We start from the raw sequence: 17,290 nt of genomic DNA on the forward strand, positions 1-17,290 counted from the left end.
GTTGTTCAGGCTGGTCTCGAACTCCTGACCTCAAGTGATCCACTCGCCTCAGCCTCCCCAAGTGCTGAGATTACAGGCGTGAGCCACTGTGCCCGGCCCCTTCTTCCTCTTACATTCAGTCTTCAGGGAGGTGCCCGGTGTTTTTCTGATTGATTCTGTAAAAAGAGCCAAGGGCTCTCCTTTCTGGAAGATACTTGCTCTCTAGATGAGGCATGGCCCACTCTGGTCTGCACCCCTGGACACACTCTCTTACCACCCTTCAGCACACCTTTCCTCTCCACTGAGTAGTAAGACACCAAGTGCTCACCTGTGGCTGTGACCTAGGGAAAGGTCCATGGCATCTACCCAGCCTTCCACCACCAGGGTCCACCATCTGAGACTCATGGGGCCTGGACAGAAGACAGTGCTGATGTGCCCAGGCCAGGGCACTGGGGCACCATGGGACTCAGGCAAAGGCTCAGTGTAATGAAGACCTGCGCTGCCTGGCCTTGTCCTCTGTGCATCCATTTTCTTGTGGCAGCACGGCTCAGGATTTCCAGATCATGTTCTTTCAAATACCATCATCACATCTGGGAAGTGCTGACATATGTAGAGGGAAAAAAATGTCTGGAAGGAAATACACAAAATGTTATCACTGTGGGTTTCTATAGGGTAGTGGGTAACTTTAGTTTTTACATTTGAAATGAAGCATTTTATAAATATTTGTTTTCCCTAAGTGGTTTTAAATTTTCTTTTCACTGATCTGTATTTTCCAATTTCACTATAATCAATTTACATTCTTTCGTAGTTGAAAAAGTAATATATATATATAGCTACTCCAGTCACAAAATGACATGCAGCCTTCCAGCTAGAGCAGGACCAGTTTAAAAAAGAAAAATTCCTGGTCAAAAATGTCAAACTCTGCAATTTTAATTCCACATTAAGTATTTTCTATCACATATCCATATCTTATAGTTTCTGTAGATCTGTATCTTACAGTTTCTTTACAAAAAGGCTGCACTATATTAACTTATTTTAATCCAGTGCTTTTTGACCTTGGAACCCGTTTTATTAAATAACACCTAAAAATAGCCTATAGAATTGATCGTTCTAGCAAACATGCTTTTGGAAACATTGATCTGGTCCAATTTTGCTTCCCCATTTTCAGCCAATAGAACTAAGGTCCAGAGAGATGAAGGGACTCATTCAGAGAGTCACACAACCATTAAGAAACCAAGTTTGAAGTTGAGCTAAGGTCCTCTCATGCAAGACCACAGTCAAATCCTGCTGGTCATGCACACGCCACTCCCAGGACACAAACACATTGTTGCCTCTGTGAACAGTGTCCCTCAGAGTTGTGCAGGGCACACCAGTGTGGCTGTACCACACTGAATTCACACCATTACCAAGGTTGAACAGATGAATAAAGTATTTTCTGTTATTACTTGAAGAAGTGAAACAATGTCATAGCTAATTGTTGTAATTATCAAAGTAGCTTTTAAGAAGGTCCTTGGCCAAGCTTGGTGGCTCACGCCTGTAATCTCAATACTTTAACAGGTCAAGGCGGGAGAGTCACTTGAGCCCAGGAGTTCAAGACCAGCCTGGACAACATAATAAGACCCTATGTCTATAAAAAATATTTTAAAATTAGCGAGGCTTGGTGGCATGTGCCTATAGTCCTAGATACTCAGGAGGCTGAGGCAGGAGGATCACATGAGCCCAGAAGGTTGAGGCTGCAGTGAGCTATGCTAGCGCCACTACACTTTAGCCTTGGCGGTAGACCCTGTCTCCAAAAGGGGAAGAAGGTCCTGAGAAGGCAGATATAGTGGCTTTGCTCTGCTACAAACTTGGGCTCTCAGTGTAGGATGCTGGCTGGCTGACTGAGGTATAGTTTTGAGAATGAGAATACAGTATTTTCTCTCTCTTTTTCTCCTCTTCTTCCTTCCTTCCTCCTTAAAAATAAAAAGACATTGAGTGCCTAAGAAGTGTGCAAAGCATTGTGCTCTAAGACAGACCTCATGGGAGCTATTGTCAAAGCCATTGCTATTAGCACAGGGTTCTCTAACCTGCTGAGGAATTCCATTTTCAGGACAAATTTCACTGCATTTAATTTTGGCTTTCTTACCCACTGCACCATGTGAGCCCAACCCCCAGTGGTAATTAAAATGACAAGTACATTTCCTTCTCTTCTTCCATCTCACCGTTCCCCATCCCAAACAGACTCAGTAGGCCTGGAAAGCATCCACTTTTTTGTCCCACTCTGTCAGCCCAGACATGGAAATCTTTCTTTACTTCTCTGAACCAGAAAGCCAGCCTTGCTTCCTCTGCTGTACTATGTCCAAGCTGTGACTGAGTCCTGCCAAGTCCCCCCGCCACTTCCCTCAAATCCCTCCATCGCTCCTGACATCTGTGTCCTCTACTTTAGTGCAGTCATTGCATCACTGCAACAGCCTCCCCCGACTGGGTCTCCGCTCCCTGCCAAAAATGCCTCGGCCTCTCCTGCCTCCCAGCCTCTGCTCTGTCCACTGGTTATTCACGCCCCTCCTCCCTCCTGCCCACAGCTCCTTCCCATCCTTTAGCCTTCAGTTTAAGTCGGGATTTTCCTCTATCTCCTTCCTCTTTATTTTCAAAAATGATTGCTAGAGTTTAGGTTGGTGCAAAAGTCATTGCGGTTTTTGCCATTAAAAGTGGTTGTGAGGCTGGGTGCGGTGGCTCATGCCTGTAATCCCAGCACTTTGGGAGGCCGAGGCGGGCAGATCACCTGAGGTTAGGAGTTTGAGACCAGCCTGACCAACATGGTGAAACCCCATCTCTACTAAAAATACAAAAAAATTAGCCGGGAATGGTGGCAGGTGCCTGTAATCCCAGCTACTTGGGAGGCTGAGGCAGGAAAATTGCTTGAACTCAGAAGGTGGAGGCTGCAGTGAGCCAAGACCATGCCAACCTGGTCAACAATAATGAAACTGCAACTCCAAAAAAAAAAAAAAAAGTGGTTGCAAAAGCCACAGTTACTTCTGCACCAACCTAATACATTTTTCTTTGGGACTGTGTGCTTAATCCTGTGAACTACCTGAAGGCCTAGACAGCATCTCTCGATTGGCCTCTATAACCCCAGGGCATGATACCACTTCCTGCTTCTGCTTCGCTCCTACTGCCGTGCTTTGAGCCAGCTGTTTAACTTCTCTTACTGTTTGAAACATCAAAAGGGGCTGCTGAGCCCTACCTCACTGGTTGTTTAGAGAATTAAGTCAGGCAGTTCGCAAAGTGCCTAAAAAATGCTTGGTCCATAGTAGGTAGGAATGCCAGTTCCCTTCCCTCTCTTCTTGGTGGGGGCTATATTATTACTAGATGGGACCCTTAATGGTAAGCAACAGACACTGAATTTGAGCAAAAACACAAAAAGGGGAGTAGCTGGTGTTTGTAAACTGCAGAAGTACAGTAGAGAGTAAGACCAGGGACTCAAAGGCCCTCAACTATCTGCTTTTCTCTCCCTCTTGCACTGAGAGTGTGTGTGTGTGATTATCTCTTTTTTCTGGTATCATTTTTTTTTAATGCCCATTTTTTTTTTTTTAAAGACAGAGTCTACGCATGTAATCCCAGCACTTTGGGAGGCCGAGGCAGGCGGATCACGAGGTCAGGAGATCGAGACCACGGTGAAACCCCGTCTCTACTAAAAATACAAAAAAAAAAAAAAAAATAGCCGGGCGTGGTGGCGGGCGCCTGTAGTCCCAGCTACTCGGAGAGGCTGAGATAGGAGAATGGCATGAACCCGGGAGGCGGAGCTTGCAGTGAGCCGAGATTGCACCCACTGCACTCCAGCCTGGGCAACAGAGCGAGACTCCGTCTCAAAAAAAATAAATAAATAAAATAAAATAAAAATAAAAATAATAAAAAATAAAAAAATAAAAAAAAAAAGAAAGTGGATGCATTTCCACCAAGAAGCGGACGAGTTCCAGGCAGACACCACAATGAACATCCACCAAGAGAAACCTGATTTAACACACAGTGGATGCCATGGCACTGTGATAATTACAGTTGCTTCTGCAAGCTATTTATATGCCTTCCTCCCTGGTTACATTTCTGGAATCTTGGAAACAGAGACCATGCCTTTGTTATGGTCCTTTCTCCTATGCTAGCAGAGTCTGGGGCACATGAGGCTATGAATAGTGCCTGAATTAATGAATGAACAAAGGTAAGCACTAAAGCTTCTGATGCTTCCCTTTCCAGCTACAAATTGCTCCTATGATTCGGGTTCGGGAAAACAGTTACGTAACGGCCCTCAAAGACTCTCCTTAGCTGTTTACGTCTTAAATGGTCTCACTGAGACTTGCCCATTCTCCTTTGCCTTGCTTGGCTTCTTCTGTGAGTTTCCATGTTCCTATTTATAAAGGTCACTTGGGCCCAGCTCTTTGGGCCTGATTCTCTCCTCACTGCCTCCCTTTCTTCCTCCTAGGGGCAGAATGCTTTGGTTCACCTGAAATGGCTTTTCAGAGGAGGTACAGCTGTTCAATGTGTTACGGCTCCATCCAGCCCCCTGTGAAAGAGGCTGCAGCATTTCCTCGCTGCCTATTTAGCCACACACCCCCAGGACACAGGGTAACCTAGCAGCTTCCCGATTTAATGCATGGAATGATCAACAGGCTGCAAGAAGAAGTGACTGGGCCAGGGGCCCAGAGTCATAGGCTCACTCAGTCCTGGGCCTTGTAAATTCCAAGTCCCTGGCCATGGATGAGCCTTGGACTGCTTTCCTCAAGCCCTAGCGATGAAGTCAGCCACCTTCCATATCCTAGGCCCACGCAGGGTGCTAGGACACTGATAACTCAGACCACTTCCTGACCTTGAAAGGCTGAGAAGAAAATTCATTTTACCGCAATGCAGAGGTCTCAGTCCATCAGTTGCACACAGCATAGAAGAGATTAGAATCCTGAAAATGGCCTTTGCACCTGGAAAGACCCTTGTTTGACTCCAGAAAACCCTCCAGGGCTCCTTTACCAAGTACCAGCTCATAGAAACAGCTAAAGAAAAATCTCTTAAAGTCATTTATTTACAATAATAGAAATTTTAGAGCTTGAGGAAAATTCAAGGTAATCTGGTCCCAAACCATTAGTTCACAGGAGAGGAAGCTAGATCTACAATTACACAATTATACCATCACTGTGGTGTGCAAACTGCCCCCAAGACTGGCATCTTAATAATGCATGTCATTTGCTGTTGGAAAAAAAAATACATTGAATATTTAGGTGAGGCCCTGAGCTACACATACCATGATCACATTCGATCCTCCCAATAGTAAAATGGGTGTGTTTATTCCATTTAATAAATGAGGAAACAGAAGCACAGAGACATTAAGTGACATGCTCAAGGTCACACAGCTGGTAAATGATGGATTAAGGATTTGAACTCAGACTCAATTGTTTTCAAAGTATCTATTCCAATGAGAATGAAAATGTCAGCCAGGCACAGTGTCTCACGCCTGTAATCCTAGCACTCTGGGAGGCCGAGGTGGGTAGATCACCTGAGGTCAGGAGTTCTAGACCAGCCTGGCCAACATGGCGAAATCCCGTCTCTACTAAAAATATAAAAATTAGCCAGGCATGGTAGTGCACATCTGTAATCCCAGCTACTCGGGAGGCTGAGAATCGTTTGAACCCGGGAGGTGGAGGTTGCAGTGAGCTGAGATCGTGGCACCACACACCAGCCTGTGCAACGGGAGTGAGACTCCATCTCAAGAAAAAACAAAAAAGAAAATGTATTGAATTAATGTCACTGAAATAGGGCCAGAAAACCTAGATTCTATTCCTAAATTTACCACTAACAATTTATAGGAACTGGGAAAGACCTTTCATTCACTGGGACCTAGCTTCCTGTTCCATAAATGGAGAGAACGGAGCTGCGTCAGTGATGGCAATATATGACCACTTTCTCATCCTATGCCCAAGACAGATGTGACTGTAAGACCAGGGTACCAGTTCTGCCTGAGCTCAAAGTAGGCTTCTAATGCAGAGCTTCATCCAGCCCCTCCCAAATAATTGCTATTGGCACAAATAAAATGCATTTGCCACCCCTTGGCCCAACGAGCTCTCAGATCCATTCCAACTCTATTTAATTCATGAAAACCCTGGCCCTGGATTTTGTCATTTCTCTGCAGTGTTGGAAGAAAAATAGGAACCGCTTATCTGTGATTCCACAGAGCAGAATCCTGCCAGATGCAGAGCCCTGCTGTTCTCCTGACAGATCATGGGCTGTGCCCAGAACTTCAGGGGCAGGGGTGTGGGAGCCTGCCACAAATGACAGGAGGCCACGATTCCACTTCGTCTTCTTAAGTCTGATCCACATGAATGGAAAGCTTTCTTTGCCTCTGACATTGCTGGAACATCACATAGTTCTCTTATGAAATGAATCTCTATTGCTGAAGTCGCTTGATATCAACAATAAGAGAGCCAAAGAGGTACATGGAAAAACCCCACTGTCTTCCCATGCTGATTGGCTTACAGCATGAGGGGGTGATGGAAGGCCAGTGAGTCAGAGCTATTTCTACAGAAGACATCCAGAAACACCAAGTTAAGTCAAGTTGTTGAGCCTGTGGTGAGCCCAAGACAGGAGGTAACAGAAGAATGGAAAATCAGGACAGCATTGAAATCTGATGCTGAGTTGACAAGTTGCCGTCAAATGCCAAGCACAGCGGACAGCAGGAAGTGAGCCAACTGCAAAGAGCTGAGCACCTGGCCAGATCATCAGGCTACCTCTGTCCAGACCTCAGCAGTGCCCAGGCCTTCACATAGCAGTCACAGGTCACTGCATCCTGCCAAAAAAAGGCAGTCCATTCTTCAAGGTGTCCATTTGAGTCTAGTGTCAAATTACCCCAGATTGTCAGCATGTGCCTGTGGCCCTGGCTTGCCCTGGTAGATGAGTCAGCCCAGCTGTGAAGAAAGCCCTGCTGGGCCCTGGGAGGCCAACGCATGCCAGCCGAGGCAAGAAGACAGCATCAGCCCTGAAGCCTGTGTGGACAAGGAGCCCACTCTCTAACTGAGGCCTGGGACCCCTAACCCCACCCCGACTTCAGATGGGGCTGTGTTTCCAGGACTGCCTCATACCCCATTTCAAATCAGGCTACTCAACAGCGACATTTAGTAACAGAAATCATGAAGATTCACTAGATGACTCAGAGAAAAAAGCAAACAAACACTCTCTCCAAGAAAGAGAAATTCACAGGAAGGGGCCACATCCATCCAGTTCTGCCCTTCCCGTTTCTCTAGCTCTGTGGTTCTCAAAGTGTGGTCCCTGGACCAGCAGGAGCAATAGATTTTGGCCATGACACCACTTCAGTAATGTTAATTAAATATATTTCCATTCTTTCAGGAGTCAACATAGTTTAGTGAGAAGAGCGGAAGCTCTGGAGCTTGTTAGAAATGCCCCACCCCAGACCTCTTGAATCAGAAATACTGGGGTGGGGCCCAGCCATTGGTTGCCTAACCAGCCTTCCAGGCGATTCCAAAGCCTTCTGAAGTTTGAGAACAAGGATGTCTCCAGCTGAACCAGCCGCCCCTCAGGAGTAGAGGGAATTCCTGCTCCCCTACCCAACTTTGTTATGGAAATCTCCCAGGACAATCTGCATCAGTGAGCTGATCCTAGTCCCCAGCAGCAGGTGACAAAAGGATCTGGCCTCAGGACTGTGTCATCCCTAGGACATGACAACAGGCCATTGTGGCTGGGGCATATTAGTGGGTGCAAAAGGAGATATAAATCTCATATTTGGGAGAGGAATGGGAGGGACTGAAGAGCGAGGAAAACTAAGCCCCTTCTTATCTCCTCAATGCTCAGCCACTAGAAACTCATAATTAGAGCTATTAACAGCCACCATTTATATAGAAGCTGCCATGAGCCAGGCACAGTGGGACACACTTTACCTGTTTCATCTCTCAGCAAATTTTGAGGGACGTAGCTTTATCCATCCCATTTTATAGAAGAAGAAACTGAGGCTCAGTGAAGTTAGACATCTTGTTGGAGTATGTTCTTTGTACGCATGAGTTGGGACCCGGCCTAACATCTAAGTGGGCCATCTTGACCACAGCACTGCTTTAATCTAACAACCATGGTCCCTCCCCACCCCCTCAGTTCTTCAAAGGGCCTCATCGTGGGCGATGTGAGGCCAGACTAAGACCAGGAATGTGGACTTTCTCACACAGAGTAGGTGCTTAACAGATGGTAGTGCTCTCTCCTTGCCTCTTTGGACACCCACAGTGGAGTGATTCAGAGCCCAAGTTTTGGGCAGATTGTAACATGCATGGGCTAAATGGGCTCTAAGAGTCAGCATCCAGCTTCATAAAACAGGAATAATGATAGCTGCCTCCTGGGGATGTTATGGAGCTGCAATGAGCTATGTCTATAAAGCACACAGCATTCCACATGTAATAAGCAGTGACTAAGTGGTCATTACTACTTTACCATAGTCAAGTGTGTGAAGAGACAGGTAAGGGATTTTCATCCCTACTTTGTGGTTACAGACATAAGCTCCAGAGAGGCTGAGGGGCAGACCCAGAATGACACAGCTGGGAGGGTGATGGCAAGAAGAGAAGCCCAGCCACCCACCCGGCATCAGCTTCCATTCCTCCATGCTACGTTGCCTGGCCTCGCAAGGTCACTCCTGTGTCATGTTGATTCTCTTTTTATTGCAGGAACTCACTCCCACTTGTGCACAGTCCAGGAGCTTTGCCCCTAACTGGTGCTGTCGTAAGTCATGTGACAACAACCAGGGGGATGCTCCCATTAACAGAGACGGTGGGACGCCAAGGCATGCTCCCACCTCCAGCCTCCCATCATTGTTGTAACATCTTTGGACACCTCCCTCCTTCTCCCAAGGAAAGCCACAGCCCTGTGAGTGACCAGAGGCAACAGAATGAAGACCAGATTCTCAGTTTCCTGATTCCCTCGCACAGCCCGGTCTCTCTACAGGGAGTCTGGGAATCCTGACACTGCCTGGATGGAGTGTCTAGAGTGGTGGAGGGCCTGGCTAAAAGTCAGAACTGTCTCTTTGCCAACCAGGGGTGGCTGCTCCTATGTGTCTGTGGCTCTGGCTATAACCCTCAGAGGTGAGTGTTGGGCAAACAGAGCCAGCTTCTGCCATCCATTAGTAAGAGCTAACATTTACTGCGTGCCCACGACCTGCCACATGTTGTTCTAGCTGCTTGCTAATAAACAGCAGCGAATGGTTGTAGTGGTTGTAATGGTCGGGCACACTGAATCTAGAGCCAGACAGCTTTGGATCAAATTACACTCTTCCCCTTACTAGAGTTGTATCTTTGGCCAAGTTACTTAACCTCTTTGTGCCTCAGTTTTCTGACCTGTAAAATGGGGGTAATACCTTCATGAGGCTCTTATGAGCATCATGTGTTCTACTTGACTCTTTACATGTTTGTTCTCATTTGATCTTCTGAAAACATTTTCAAGTAGGTATTATTATCCCCCATTTACATGTGAGGAAACGGAGGCATAGAGCCAAGAAGTACACTGCCCTAGGTCCCACAGATGGTAGTGATTGTAAAAAAAAAATCTAACATTTATTAGACTCTTACTATATGCCAGGCACAACAAAACAGAGTGGTTGCTACAATTGCCCCTACTTTACAAATAGTGAAAACGGTGGCACAGAGAGACTAAATACTCTGCCCAAGATCACACTAGTAAATGGCAGAGCCACAATATCAACCCAGGTTGTGTGGCTTTGAAGTCTGTGCTGTTGTGTGTTTTGCCACAGAACCCCCAGCCCTGGCTCTGTCTGTAAACACCCTGATTCTCACTAATGAGCTGTGGAATCGGCCCCATTTCATGGTGGGGAGAGGGGGAAGCTCCTTTTTACCTTGAGTGGCTTTTTTTTACCCAAGGAAGAGTTACCAAGATAAGCCACAATGATCATCCAATAGAGGTCGTTCTAATTTTGCAAGGGCTGATTCTCCAATCACAGCACTGTCTCTCAGTGGAGCTGCTATTGACATTCGGATGAGATGTTCTCGCGGCTGTGCAGTGTGTAAACTATCCTGCACGTGTCAGGATGGTTACCCCCCAACACACACACACATCCACGGAATGTTAGTGGCTCCCCTAGCCACTGTACTACACCAAAATGCCCCATGCGACTTTCAAATGTTTTCTCAGTGGAGGGCAAAGTTCTGCCCCTGGTGAGGACCATGGAAATACAGCATCGGCCACTTCTCTCTCCTCTTTTTACAAATTCAACTCAAACCAAGAATTGGGAGAAGTCAGAATCAAACAAGGGACAGCCAAGAGTATGAGGCTGAGGGTGATTAAGCACTGTCAGTGGTAGTGACAGGCGTAGGACGCTGGTGAAGGAGGAACAGCCCTACCCACATGCACAGCCAGGAGCTGCCCTGTGGCCAGGCTCCTCACTGGATGTGGGAACAGAGGAGGAGGCAAACCAGAGAAGGTAAGCTGAAACCCAAATGAGGCCATTTCATTCCCTTTCACCATTCCGTTGGCTGAGAAGGCTAAGGCAAGGGCCTGGAGTAGTGCAGAACCCCAGGTGTGGAAGTCGGAATACCAGGACTGCTAATAAGCTGTGTCACCGTGGCCAAGCGATTCACTCTGCCTGCCTCAATTTCCCCAGTGGCCTGGTGGTGATGCCTCCCCAACCCACCTCCCAAAGTTGTAAGCGTCAAGTGACATCAGCAATAGGGGGGTGTCTGGAACAGTAAATATCACTACTGTTTTTGTTTGTATCCAAAGCCAGTCTCTGGGCATTGAGTGCTATTCCCTTTTGGGTATCTGTCACCATAGAAGAATGAACCATTTGCCAAGGCCATACTCAGTGATTCATTAGTCCCCCTGGAAATACCAGGAGAGCACTTCTTTCTCAGGACAATCACTGCCAAGTGCCAAAAACCTCAAGAGTGATGAGCATGGGTTGTCCCAGAGTACAGAAAGGACCCACATCGCCCAGTGACAGAGCAGGCAGTGGGTGTTGAAGCCAGGCTCTGAGCCTTTGCTGTCTCTTCCCTCTGCGAGGAATGCCAGGGGGAGCCGTAAGCGTCATTGAAGGGCATGGTGGTCCAGGAACAGGCTTGGGAGTTCTACATTGTGTATTTGCTTATTTTTGAGAAAGGAAAGAGAATACTATAAAGACAGCATTTATCATGTGCTAGGTGCTGTGCTATGTGCTTGACATGCATTTATCTCATTTAACAGCATCTCAGCTACTTGGCTATTATTATTCCTACTTTACAAAGAAGAAGCTCAGGATTAAAGATTTAAGTACTTTGCCTAAGGTAATTCACCTAATAGGTGGGTATGGTAAATGAAACAATGCGCCTTCTCAAATGTTCATGTCTTTTTTTTTTTTTTTTTTGAGACAGTCTCTCTGTCACCCAGGCTGGAGTACAGTGGTGCAATCTCAGCTCACTGCAACCTCTGCCTCCTGGGTTCAAGTGATTCTCATCCCTCAGGCTCCCAGGTAGCTGGGATTACAGACGTGCACCACCACGCCTGGCTAATTTTTGTATTTTTTGTAGAGATGGGGTTTCACCATGTCAGCCAGGCTGGTCTCGAACTCCTGACCTCTGGTGATCCACCCGCCTCGGCCTCCCAAAGTGCTGGGATTACAGACCGATCCCACTGTGCCTGCCTTCAAATGTCCATGTCCTAATCCCCAGAAGCTGTGACTATCTTAGATTCCATGGCCAAAGGGAATTAAGATTGCCGATGGAATTAAGGTTGATAATCAGCTGACCTTAAAACTGGGAGATCCCCTGGTTGATCTTTATAGGCCCAGTGTAAGCAGGAGGGTCCTTAAAAGTGGAAGAGGGAGGCAGGAGAGGAGAGTCAGAGGGAGATGTAGAAGATATAGAAGAATGGTCAGAGAGAGGTAACATTGCTGGCTTTAAAGATGAGGAAGGAGCCATGAGCCAGGGAATACAGCCAGCCTCTGGAAGCTGGACAGAAGGAAACAGATTCTCCTCTAGCATCTCCAGAAGGAACAGAGCCCTGCTGACACCATGATTTTAGCCTAGTGAGATCTGCACCAGACTTTTAACCTATATAACTACAAGAATATTAATTTGTATTGTTTTCAGCCACAAAGTTTGTGATAATTTTTTATGATGTCAATAGGAAACTTACACAGTGGGATACCTTGAATTTGACCTTGGGCCTGCCTTACTGAAAATGTGTGCTCCTATTATACCAAATTGACCTGGCTTTGAAACCTGGTTCCATTTGTTAGATATGTGATTTGGGGCACATTAACAGTGATAGAAAAATAGGCTTTACAAGCTTCTTTGGATTTAAGAAGTACCGTATTTGATTGTGCTTCCCAAATTTATTTATCTGGTGACCTAAAAGGCTGATATTACCATGATGTTTAAAGCAAGAAATATTCTCCTAGATGGCACCATTCAAGCAGCTCAGACTTCCAGCTCTTATAACCTTTGATGGTTAACACTGGGTCTCAACTTGATTGGATTGAAGGATGCAAAGTATTGTCCCTGGGTGTTTCTGTGAGGGAGTTGCTAAAGGAGATTAACATTTGAGTCAGTGGACTGGAAGAGGCAGACCCCCCCCTCAAGCTGGGTGGGCACCATCTAATCAGCTGCCAGCATGGCTAGGATAAAAGCAGGCATAGGAACGTGGAAGGACTAGACTGGCCTGAGTCTTCTGGCTTCCATCTGTTTCCTGTGCTGGAGGCTTCCTGCCCTTAAGCATTGGACTCCAAATGTTTCAGTTTTTGGACTCTTGGACCTACACTAGTGGTTTGCCAGGGGCTTTTGGGCCTTTGGCCACAAGCTAACGGCTGTACTGTCAGTGTTCCTACTTTTGAGGTTTTGGGATGGCTTCCTTGCTCCTCAGTTTGCAGACAGCCTATTGTGAAACTTTACCATGTGATCATGTGAGTCAATACTCCTTAATAAACTCCCTTTCTTTTTCCTTTTTTCTTTTTTTCAGATGGAATTTCGCTCTGTCACTCAGGCTGGAGTGCAGTGGCACAATCTCAGCTCACAACCTCTGCCTCCCGGGTGCAAGCGATTTTCCTGTCTCAGCCTCCCGAGTAGCTGGGATCACAAGTGTGCGCCACCACACCCGGCTAATTTTTGTATTTTTAGTAGAGATGAGGTTTCACCATGTTGGTCAGACTGGCCCTTTCATATATACATCTGTGCTGTTAGTCCTGTCCCTCTAGAGAACCCTAATACATAACCCAATTGATGAAGTACGTTAGAAGTACCAGTGTTATTAGAATTAATATCGTAAGGCTCTTTGGGAATTGCAGTAAGCCCTCCTGGGAGAATCATAGCAGAGGCCTCTGGTTTTAGAATAAAGCCATGTCTCTTAGGCAAATAACAGCTTTCAGTTTGTTTCTGGGCCATGGGAGAGACTTAACAGAGTAGTCCCCCTGCCTTATCAGTAAGGGATACATTCCAAGACCCCCAGTGGATGTCTGAAACTGTAGATAGTACCAAACCCTATATATTTTGTTTGCTTGATCTAATAACCAAGATGGCTGCTAAGTGACTAACAAATGGTAGCGTACACGGAGTAAATATGCTGGACAAATGGAAGATTTGTGTCCCGGGCAGGATGGAATAGGACAGAACAAGATTTTGTACGCTACTCAGAATGGAGTACAATTTAAAACAAATGAGTTATTTATTTCTGGAGGTTTCCATTTAATATTTTCAGATTGCAGTTGTCCATAGGTAACTGAAACTTCAGAAAGCAAAACCACAAGTAAGAGGGACCATGTACCTGGCCATGCAGCACCTTGCTACTTAAGCAGCTTATTATGAACTAAGATCTTGTTTCAGAAACAGTATTCCACTAACACCCAGAAACTTCCCTGAGGTATCAGGACCTTCTGGCACACACGTCTTGGCAAGATATAAGTGAACCTGCTCCTTCTGCTCTCCAGACTATCCACAATGTGTAATCAATGTAACAGACTCACAGGATACCCTGCAAAATGATAAGATGGGAAAGTCTCCTATGTACTAAGTTATGGCAGAGCCAGAGTTGACATAACTTTGAAGCAAAATGGTGAAGATGTATTGTTGTCTCCTCTAGGTAAAAGCAAACTGCTTCTTGTTTTTGTCTTCTCATTGGGGTAGCTGAAAAAGCACTTTGCAAATTAATAGTTGTATATTAGGGACCACAGGCTTTTGAGATTTTGGGACTTTGTCAGTTGGCTTCAATAAGGAAATCACATCTTGGATCAGTGACTGCAACAGAAGTCTCTTCCTGATTAAGCTTTTGATAGTCCACTGCTATTTTTTAACCTCCAAGTATCTTTCTGTACCAACTATATATAGTGATATACAGAAATAACCACTCATATATATTTCAAGTCTTTGGTGATGCCACAAATTTCTGCAGTTCCCTCAGGAAAGGGTGACTGCTGTCGATTTACTTTTCTGGCAGGGAGGGGGAGCTTTCATTTTCTCTCTTCTGCAACAATAGCCTTTATTTATGGGTTCCAGAGGCAATATGGAATTCTACTATGGAATTCTACCAAGCTGAGCCTATATATTTCCATCAGACACTATAGGACTAGAGAAATAACCACAGGGTGAGTTGAAGGCTCTAGTGAGTCAGTCGCGAGGCAGCCTACAATAAAAATAGAGTGGATCACCCAACACTGGGTATTAGTTACCTATAGCTACGTTTCAAGTTACCCAAAACTTAATAGCTGAGAACAGCTCTTACCATCTCAGAGCATCTGTGGTTCAGGAATGCCAGAGCAGCATGGCTGCATGGTCCTGGCTGAGCATCCCTCCCAGCCTGCTGTCATCTCAAGGCTTCCCTGAGGGTTGATCCACCTCCTAGCTCAGTCACGTGGTCACTGGCAGGCTGTGGTTCTTTGACATGTGGGCCTTTTTACGCCTCACAACATGGGAACTTTCTTCCCCCAGCTGAGCAATCCAAGAGAGTGTGAAAGAGAACCCAAGGTCCAAAAAAAAGAAAAAAAAATCTTTTTATAACCCAATCTTGGAAGTGACATTCCCTAAGTTCTGCCATATTTCATTTACTAGACCAAATAAACCCAGCCCACATTCAAGCAGAAGGGATTCCACAAGGGTATGGATGCAGCAGGCAAGGAATGCTGCAGCTCATTTTAGAGGCTGGCATTACTGTGATTATTGGCCCACAGTAGTGTGCTAAGTCCCCATGAATTAAGGATAGCTCAAAGTCGGTGTCACGAACCCTAAAAATCTGTGTAACTTCTTTCCTCAGAATAAAATTACCCTGGTAAATGACCGCAGGACCCTTTCAGAAGGCTGGAGGGAAGATGTGCTTACATACTTGAGATGATTTTGGAGGGTCTTCCTCAGGGTACCCAATCTTCCACTCATTCTAAGTGTTCTCGGTTCTCTAGCTTTGTGAACTGACTCTATTCTCTTTTGATGACTTGATGGCTCAAGTATGAGCTCCAGTTCCCAGAAAAGGAGAGGTTTTTTTGTTGTTGTTGTAATTTGTTTGTTTCTGATGGGGGTCTCACTCTGTCACCCAGGCTGAAGGGTAGTGGCGCAATCTTGGTTCACTGCAAACTGCGCCTCCCATGCCTCGGCCACCCGAGTAGCTGGGATTACAGGCGCCTGCCACCATGTCCATCTAATTTTTGTATTTTTAATAGAGATGGGGTTTCATCATGTTGGCCAGGATGGTCTCAAACCCCTGACCTCAAGTGATCTGCCTCCCTCAGCCTCCCAAAGTGCTGGGATTACAGGCAGAAAGGAGAGTTTTAAAATTTGTTCGGGTTTTTTTGTTTTGTTTTGTGTTCAATTTTAAGGTTTCAAGTAGAACCTTCGTGATTTGCCTATCTATTTTCACCCTTGGGACTCCATGATAAATTCACCACCACCAAAGCCCAGACCACTGGGATTGCCACCCCTGCATGTCTGCTTACTCTGGTCGCCACACCTATTGCCTCCAGTGGTTGAGTGAAGCTGTGTGACCAATGCCATCCAGATCCTCGATGACATCAGGAAGGCCATTCAACTTCAGTATCTTCTATCATTATCCCTGGTTTTCACAAATAGCCCCTCCAGCATTTTTCAATGATGCTAGTTCTTTCTTTGCCAATGTATTACCCAAGGCTTGGAGAAAGGAGTTTCTTTTTTTAGTTCTCTCAGAAAATATGTTTAGGGAGTAGTTAGGTAGCTTTTATGTAATACTCATTTTTCTGTCTACAATTTTAATTTCTCCTTTATTTCTCTAAATTATCCTGAGAGATTTTCAGTATCTAAACTTCATTTTCCAGGGGCCACCTTTGGGACAGGTTTAAGTCAACCAACTAACCAATTATCTAGAATCAGCTAAAGATGCTCAAGTGAGCACATTGACCCAAGCATTGTCGACCTGACTTCTTTCTTTCTGCCTTGGTTCCTAACCAGTGGGTTCTGACTGCTACAGCATGTTTCTCTAACGGAATGTTAAGTAGTGGTTTCCCATATTGAAGCAGAGGTGTTGAGCTCAGAAATTAGATTCTTCTCTGACTTTCCAAGCTCAGTATTTCTGACTCGTGCACTGCCATCTGCTTTCAGATCTCCAGGAAACAAGGAACAGGAAATGGAAGAACACAGAGTTCACGGGCTCACACTGCAGCCTCAGCTCTTCCTCGGAGGGTCTTGGAATAGTGACTCTTTAAGTTTCAGTATCTTTAACTGTACTAAGAAGAGATTGAATTAGAGGGTCTCTACTATCCCTTTGCCCCTTACAATATGGGCCTCTAGCCTAATTCTCCTGGATATCAAGCCCTAAAACCTACACCTGCTTTCCTTCTAGCCACTATTTATTCGGAAGCCAGTGATTCTTTCCCAGGCCCAGTATCTTATCTAATTAGCCATTTACCCATCATATTGCATCAGTTTATCTGGTATATTTAAGTACAGACAATGTTAGAACCTCCTCTTCCCTAGGGAATCTAAGATACCCCAGAATATGGTAACTTTTCATCAGAAAGGGAAAAGAAATTATAATGAGCAATCCACACACTAAGAATCTATTTTAACATTTTCTACCTACCATCTATGTTAACATTTTCAACATTCTTTGAACACCAACTATGTATTAGGTCTTTGGACACTTCATATACTTCACATCATTTATTTTCACTACATAACTATGGAGATAAGCATCCTCCTCTATTTCATGGATGAGAACGCTGAGGCTCAGAGAAGTTAGTCCGGCTTGCCCAAGATAAAAACGCTGGTGGGTGGTGTAGGTAGAATTCTAACCCAATCTACTTGGCCCCAAAGCTAATGCTCATTACACTGCCTCCATATCATACAAGCACTTGGGTTCTTTCTCT

Source organism: Hylobates moloch, unplaced genomic scaffold (assembly GCF_009828535.3).
Source record: "Hylobates moloch isolate HMO894 unplaced genomic scaffold, HMol_V3 SCAFFOLD_9, whole genome shotgun sequence".
In the NCBI taxonomy this organism is placed as follows: domain Eukaryota; kingdom Metazoa; phylum Chordata; class Mammalia; order Primates; family Hylobatidae; genus Hylobates; species Hylobates moloch.